This window comes from Ranitomeya variabilis, chromosome 2 (assembly GCF_051348905.1).
Source record: "Ranitomeya variabilis isolate aRanVar5 chromosome 2, aRanVar5.hap1, whole genome shotgun sequence".
Taxonomy (NCBI): Eukaryota; Metazoa; Chordata; class Amphibia; order Anura; family Dendrobatidae; genus Ranitomeya; species Ranitomeya variabilis.
The window spans coordinates 799,454,673-799,462,193 of NC_135233.1; positions in this window are offsets into that span (position 1 = coordinate 799,454,673).

Below are 7,521 nucleotides of genomic sequence, written 5' to 3' on the forward strand. Positions count from 1 at the left end.
AGTGGCAAGCTACAGTATGTCACATTATTGGGTAGGGTAACAAATCAATATTGGGAACAAATCAATACAGCTGGATGTGTTGGTACGTACACTGCATTTCTCATGATCTGGCACCATTTTCTTAATACGGAGAAGTAAAAAAACTCATTAACTTGTACTTTAAAGTAAATCTCATTTAATATCTAACAAGAGAGGACTATGTAATAAAGAGAGGGAACTGTGACTAACACAAGTAACAAGAATATGTAATGTAAGGGATTGTATTATATATGACAAGACCCCACCATATATAAATAGAGAGGATGATACATAATAAGGGATGCCTCTTCCAGTAACAATGTCCCCTATACTGGGCCCCTTCCTGGGATAGTACATCACAACCTGGCCTCCTTCTTGGTATAATGTCCCTCATCCTGGTCCTCTTTTTGGTATAATGTCCCATATCCTGATCCCCTTCTTGGTACAATGTCCCTCATCCTGGTCTCCTTCCTGGTATAGTGTGCCCTATCCTGGTCCACTTCTAGGAATAATGTGCCGTATCCTGGTATAATGTGCCCCAGCCTGGTATATACATATATGCCCTTCATCCTGGTATAGTGTGCCCCATCCAGGTATACATGTCCCCCATCCTACTATATAGTGACACATCTTAGTATAAGGCCCCTCATCCTGGTATAATATGCCTCATCCAGGTATACATGTCACCCATGCTGGTATACATGTCCCCCATTCCGGTATACATGTCCCACATCCTCATATATATGTCCCCCATCCTGGTATAATGGCGCCGTCTAGGTATATAAGTGCCCCATCCTCATGTACATGTCCCCCATGCTGGAATGCATGTCACCCATCCTCATATATATGTCCCCCATACTGGTATGATGTACCCATCCTTGTATATGTCCACATTCTGCTATAATGTGCCCTGTTTTGTAATACAAAAAAAGCAAACTATACTACCCACCTTCCCCCTCGCTCCCACGCCATGGATGTCCTCTTCTTCAACCGCCATGAAGGCTGGCAGCTGACTTCGGCTTCCCCGTCAAGGCGCATGATGTCACTGCCAAGAGTCCCCAGTCATGGGTACGCCGGTGGCATGTATTGTAGTGCAGGCGGCTGATGGGTTCCCTGCCCCACAATACATCAGCTGTCCTAGGACGCACATTCAGCTGAAGTAGTCGCTGGTGGCTGTGGGCCTCCATCCACCACCGGGCCCTGATGCAGCTGCATCGGCGGCAACAGCGATATGTCTGCCCCTGGTCAGTAGCACAACCTCTGTTTCCAAGAGGGATATGTTGCCACACTATAAGGATTTTTAGATCCACATAAAAGATGCAATCAACCAACAAACAAGCTTTTTGGTCATTTGCCAGCGGTTTGCTGCCATATGTACACAGGTCAATGATAGGGTATTGATTGATTGTTATGAGTGATCTTTCAGCAAATTATTGGCCAATGTACAAGCGCTCAAAAACCCTGTGAATAGCAGAAAATACAGCTACAATAAGGTCAATCTACATGAACTAACCACTGATCAGCTACTTTGTTGATTGATGGTCATTTATTAGCCTGTTTAGATATGTAGTGAATGATCTGTAATAGATGGTTCAGTGGGCATAGACTGCCATTGTTCTCGGCAGCACAAGTCCTGATTTACACAGGATGATATGCAGCCGAGAACGGTGATGTATCATGCAGCACAAAAGATCATTTCACTCCATGAATAAGTGTTTTGCTTGTTTGGCTGATGATCGGCAGCCTGTTTACACTGCATGGTTACCGTGAAACAAAGCTTCCGTGGAATGCTCACTCACTATAATAGTGCAGCGTAAATAAATGCGCCTAAACTTTTGATGTAGCCACAGGCATTAGGTATCTGTGGACTGAACGATGTCAATTCCCAAGTGTATAATTTTCAATATTTCTATGGAAGTAGATAAGTGACTGCGAATTGAGATACTGATTTACTACTATGCAATGGTGTACCTTGCCACTTACTTGATGCTTTATATTGCAAATGATGAAATTGGTGGTGAATATCTACAGCATGAATTGACACATTGTTCATGTCAAATCTGCAACGACGGTCGATTCACACAGTGTATGAATGAGATGTCATAAAATCTGATCCACTATATTGATGCTACAAAATATTGGTTTAGTAGTTAATACAAATCAGGGGGCATTTATCATTGAGTTTGAACCAAAATGTGGAACCACTTCTTTCTATAACATTTGGAAGAGGGCTACCTTATATTATAGGTACCCAAAAAAGAACCCGTCTAATAGTAAATGTTCTTCCAAACAAATATAATACCCAAAAAGAAGAGGAATTAGAAGCTTCTGAGTAAAATATACCAAACTTTATTGAAAATCCATATTAATGATTAAAAAAAACATAAAAAGGATAATATATAGGGAGAAAGTGATTACAAGTGCCACATCAAACCAGGAAGTACACTGTAACAGGATGAATGGATGGTTAAAAAAAGACAGATGATGTCAACTAAATGTCAAGTTTGCAGTTGCACAACTTGAATAAAAACTGTACACCCCTTAGTGGCTATGTAGCTGACAGCAGGCTCCAAGAATGATTTTCTCTGGTGGGATCAGGATACTCTAGTCCAACGCTGATCACATGGCATAACACATCCAATCAGGAGAAATTATAGCTGATTATAGCCTGTATAAAACCAGAGACAGGAAATGCATCAGCCATTTTCTGGAAGATGGTAATAGGAGATAGGTGTTAGGGGTTTATACTGTAACTCAGTCACAGCGCTTGAGAAAAAACAGACATAACATACAGAAAATACTATACAAACAGTGTGTGATAGCAATAAGGGTTTGGAGTGGGAGAAATAGAGAATGTTATAGATTTAATTGAGGGAGAGAGATAGGAGAGCAGATCTACATCTGTTACTCGGTTAGGCAACCAATGTTTGCACATGTCACATACAGACATATCTGATTTTCATATTTGTTTTAAAAGGGTTTTAACACTCTAAAAAAAGGGGATCCCTGTGGAGACACGGTTGATCAGTGGGTGCTCGTCTGCTGGTCCGAAGCGGCATAGACCAGGGCTCATCCCACTCCTTTTCCTGTGGTTATAATACTACTCAGACAACACAGGGTGAAAGTAAAACAGAGTGGCAATACTTTATTGAACCACCAATAGACCATAACATATAGAACAGTCTCAGCAACATACCCAAGATTGTGCAAAATTACAGAGTCTCACACTTCTACTAACTCACTGGGATCAGAGAAGTTGCGATTCCGGGGCTTTTAGGGATGAATTCCCCCCTAAGAGAAACCCTGCTTTTAGTGCGCACCCACAGAGAGGAGATGACCCCAAACTTAGGAAGCTGATATTCCTTTGAGATACATGGTCAGATGAATGGTAGGTCCCAATCCTGGCTTCCCCAAATGTATCTGGAGCGCCCCCACACCGCCGCAGGGCCGAGGGGTACCCGGAGCCGGGCCTCTGGGTCTCAGTCCTGGGGTTGTCACGGTGGCTAGACCCGGTCCGTGGCCCTGTCTGTCAGTGGGGGACATCCGGTGCAATAAGTGGTGTTGTAACGGTGCAGTTGTGAGGTGCAGGTCGCGGTAAATAACGAGGACACCAGGTTGCAGTCTCTTTACCTCTTTACTGAAGATCTCTGAGTCCTCAATCCAGAATACGGCTCACCAGGCTACGCAAGTCCGGCCGGTCCAATGACACTTCCAGAGTTCTCTTCACAGGAGGAAATCTGTGCCTTCCCCCTAGCGCTATGTGTTGTAGTCCTTCCCTGCTGTGCTTACGGAAAGTACCCCACAACTGTTGTGTCTGTTTCTGATGTTCCCTCACAACTCGACTAGATGATGTTCTGCTAATCCTCCGTCCCTCCCTGAGGTTCGGGTAGGAACGGCACCCGTTTGTCGGGTAGGCCTGGAGTTCTTCCGGGACCCTAGAGACGCCCCTCTCCCGCAATTGCCTCCCAAGACTTCATAGGTGATTTGAGTTAGACAGCCCGCCTGAGACTGACTGCCCTGCCGCTGTTTGGAGTATTGCTTGAAGCTGAATGTTATTCTACTCCCTCGGCGTTCCGGCCACTGGTAGTGCGCCTCAGTAGGATGTTGCTTCGGTCTTACAGCACGACTCCTACTGGTATTTCTCCTTTGCGTGATCCCGTTTCTCACTCAGCACAATCTATCTCGCTTCTAATCCTTTCTTGGGTCCCGCCGCTTCCCGGAGCTGGCGCGGACCCGTTACGTTCTTTTCAATGCCAAGCCTCTGTCAGGATCCCACCCCTGACAGAGACCCTACTGTCTCTTCCTCCACAACACCCTCTGCCACCAGGTGTTGCTTCGTCCAATCCAGTCAACTTTCTGATCTAACTTCCTGCCTGACCCCCAGTTTACCCACTATGGTGGGGAGTGGCCTAATGAATAGCACCCTTAGCTCCCCCCGGAGGCCCAGCTGTGAAATGTATTGGTGTCTGTGATACCTGATCAGATGAACTCCTTCAGTGCCATCGGACGCACCGCAGCTCCCCATAGTGGCGGAGCCACAGTACTGCAACGACCAGGACTCTGGGGCGCTGCACTCCCCCCTGGTTAAACACAGTACTCCGGGACTGGGAAGAAAACAACAATACAAGTTAGCAAAAAGACATACAATTTTGTTGAGTGCAATAACAATAAGCATATTTGAACAGAGCTTCCCTTTATGGGAGGTGAGGACACTTGAACGTTACAAACATGGTTAACATTATAAATTACAGGCTATAAATAACTCCTGTTACCCAACCGGGCATTCTACTTAAGTGCAAAATTGTTGAACAATAATTTAACATTGCCTTTAAGGACTCACACTCTAAATCCACTAAAGACCTTCCTATAATCACATTATAAGGCACTTTAACTTTCTCATTCTCCTTCTTTAATTCTGCAGGACCGCCTGTCCTATCGGCACCAGACCTACTGCCTCTCCTTTCTTTTACAGGACCGCCCCGTTCAGCCAGGGCCTACTGCCTTTTCAACTACTATACACAGTATAGAACATAACATTACTTTCAGTTTAAGAGCACTGAGTCATCCCTACATGACTCCTATCAGGACTCAGGGTTTACCTTCTATCCTAACTTTCTATCAGCATTATCTAAACATTGTCTATCGAACATTAAGCCTTCTCATTATCTTTCTTCCTTTCTTGCATGCTGGACACCACATCTATTTCTACGGGCCCACTGCATCCTTCTTCTATCTTTCACCTTTTACTTCTCAGAGCACATCATCAGTATTTCTTCACATTTAACTAATTAAACACATATAACTTTCTCGTACAACATTATCATCACTTTTCTTTCGTCAAACATTATTGCTACTTGTCTTAAGCAATATTTCTATCGAAATGCGGCAAATGAACATCCCCTTTAAGAGGGGACCAAGTCTCTGTGAGGTAGCGTGTCTTCCCAAGCTACCAGTCCATACTCAGCAAAGGTTCCAATGCGGTATCTTCGCAAAGAGTCTTTAAGTAAAACCAGTAGGGAGCGCCTTTAATAAGGTGCAAACTATTTACAAAAAGTTCGGATCATGCACTGTTCATGATTTCACAATTTTTGAAGAACATAGAAAAATAGAAAAATAACCAAAAACAATAGGGATCCCGGGTAAACAAAGGGATCCCTTTAAGAGTTAACCCTTTACGGGTATAGCAACAAAGTAGTGGAACAGTAACTACAGATTCAGGGTATCGAGGTTTAGTTGGACGGCTTCCAGGGCTGCACCTGGCACTTAATCCTTCTTGGCCTGGGCAAAGTGAGGTCCAGGGTTACACCCAGTGCTGGACAAACGCCGTTAATCCGTCCTTCATGTATGGTTAAATCATGCGCAGCGATGGAGGTCTGCGCAGCTTGAGTATGGGCATTTGCTGCAGCAGAGGTAGCGGCCGCTGCAAGATCAGTCACTGGAACGGAGCCAGCAGCTGTGGCACTAGCAGTCACTGGAGGGGTGTCGGTCGTCAGGGCAGGGTCGTCTTTCATACCTGCTTCAGATGCAGTCCCTCCGGTGCCGGTCTGCTCTGCCTCCGCTGGGGTCTGGAACGCTGGTTGCAGGGCCTTGTGCTGCGACATTGTCATCTCTGCTTGCAGCATACCCCTTTCCGGCAGGGCCTTGCTTTCCAGCTTCGGAGCGCTGGGACTTCTTCCCTGCTCCGGACCAGATGAGGCTGCCGACAGATGTCCGGTGAGGCTCCTGATGATGGCCTTCTTCCACCCGGCCTCAGTGCTCAGCTGCGTCCGCCGGGGTCGGTCGCTGAGCTCGTCCACTCCGGCCTGCAGGAATTCAGCATCAGCGGTGGAGGCCTGGTTGCGGTGCCCCTCCGGGTGGCTGGGGGAGTCCTCTGCTCCGACCCCACGCTCCGGCTCCGGGCGGCTCGCCATGGCGTCCTCCATGTCGCTCGCTCCTTCTTCCTGGTCCTTTTCCCGCTCTCTTCTTCGTGGGCAGTTTCGTTTTCTTTGTCTCTGCCCACCATTGAGGATCAGGAGGCGGATCTCGGCTGCTGACGGACACGTCCTCAAGGGGCCGAGATATTTAGACTGGGCGGCCATTGTCTTTCGCGCTCTTCAGCTTGTTCACGCCCACTTCCACGCCCTTCTTCTTCTCCTGCGCTCTCCTTAGCGCTGTAATGGCGGCGGTTTTGGCGGGAACTTCTGGCGGCAAGTGGCAACACACAGTCTTTGCAATAAAGTACAGTCCAAGCACAACAAATCACAGTTCCAAGGCACACATGACCTGATTCTTCAGGCTTAAGTAGATCCTGTTCGTGACGCCAAGTTTGGAGCGCCCCCACACCGCCGCAGGGCCGAGGGGTACCCGGAGCCGGGCCTCTGGGTCTCAGTCCTGGGGTTGTCACGGTGGCTAGACCCGGTCCGTGGCCCTGTCTGTCAGTGGGGGACGTCCGGTGCAATAAGTGGTGTTGTAACGGTGCAGTTGTGAGGTGCAGGTCGCGGTAAATAACGAGGACACCAGGTTGCAGTCTCTTTACCTCTTTACTGAAGATCTCTGAGTCCTCAATCCAGAATACGGCTCACCAGGCTACGCAAGTCCGGCCGGTCCAATGACACTTCCAGAGTTCTCTTCACAGGAGGAAATCTGTGCCTTCCCCCTAGCGCTATGTGTTGTAGTCCTTCCCTGCTGTGCTTACGGAAAGTACCCCACAACTGTTGTGTCTGTTTCTGATGTTCCCTCACAACTTGACTAGATGATGTTCTGCTAATCCTCCGTCCCTCCCTGAGGTTCGGGTAGGAACGGCACCCGTTTGTCGGGTAGGCCTGGAGTTCTTCCGGGACCCTAGAGACGCCCCTCTCCCGCAATTGCCTCCCAAGACTTCATAGGTGATTTGAGTTAGACAGCCCGCCTGAGACTGACTGCCCTGCCGCTGTTTGGAGTATTGCTTGAAGCTGAATGTTATTCTACTCCCTCGGCGTTCCGGCCACCGGTAGTGCGCCTCAGTAGGATGTTGCTTCGGTCTTA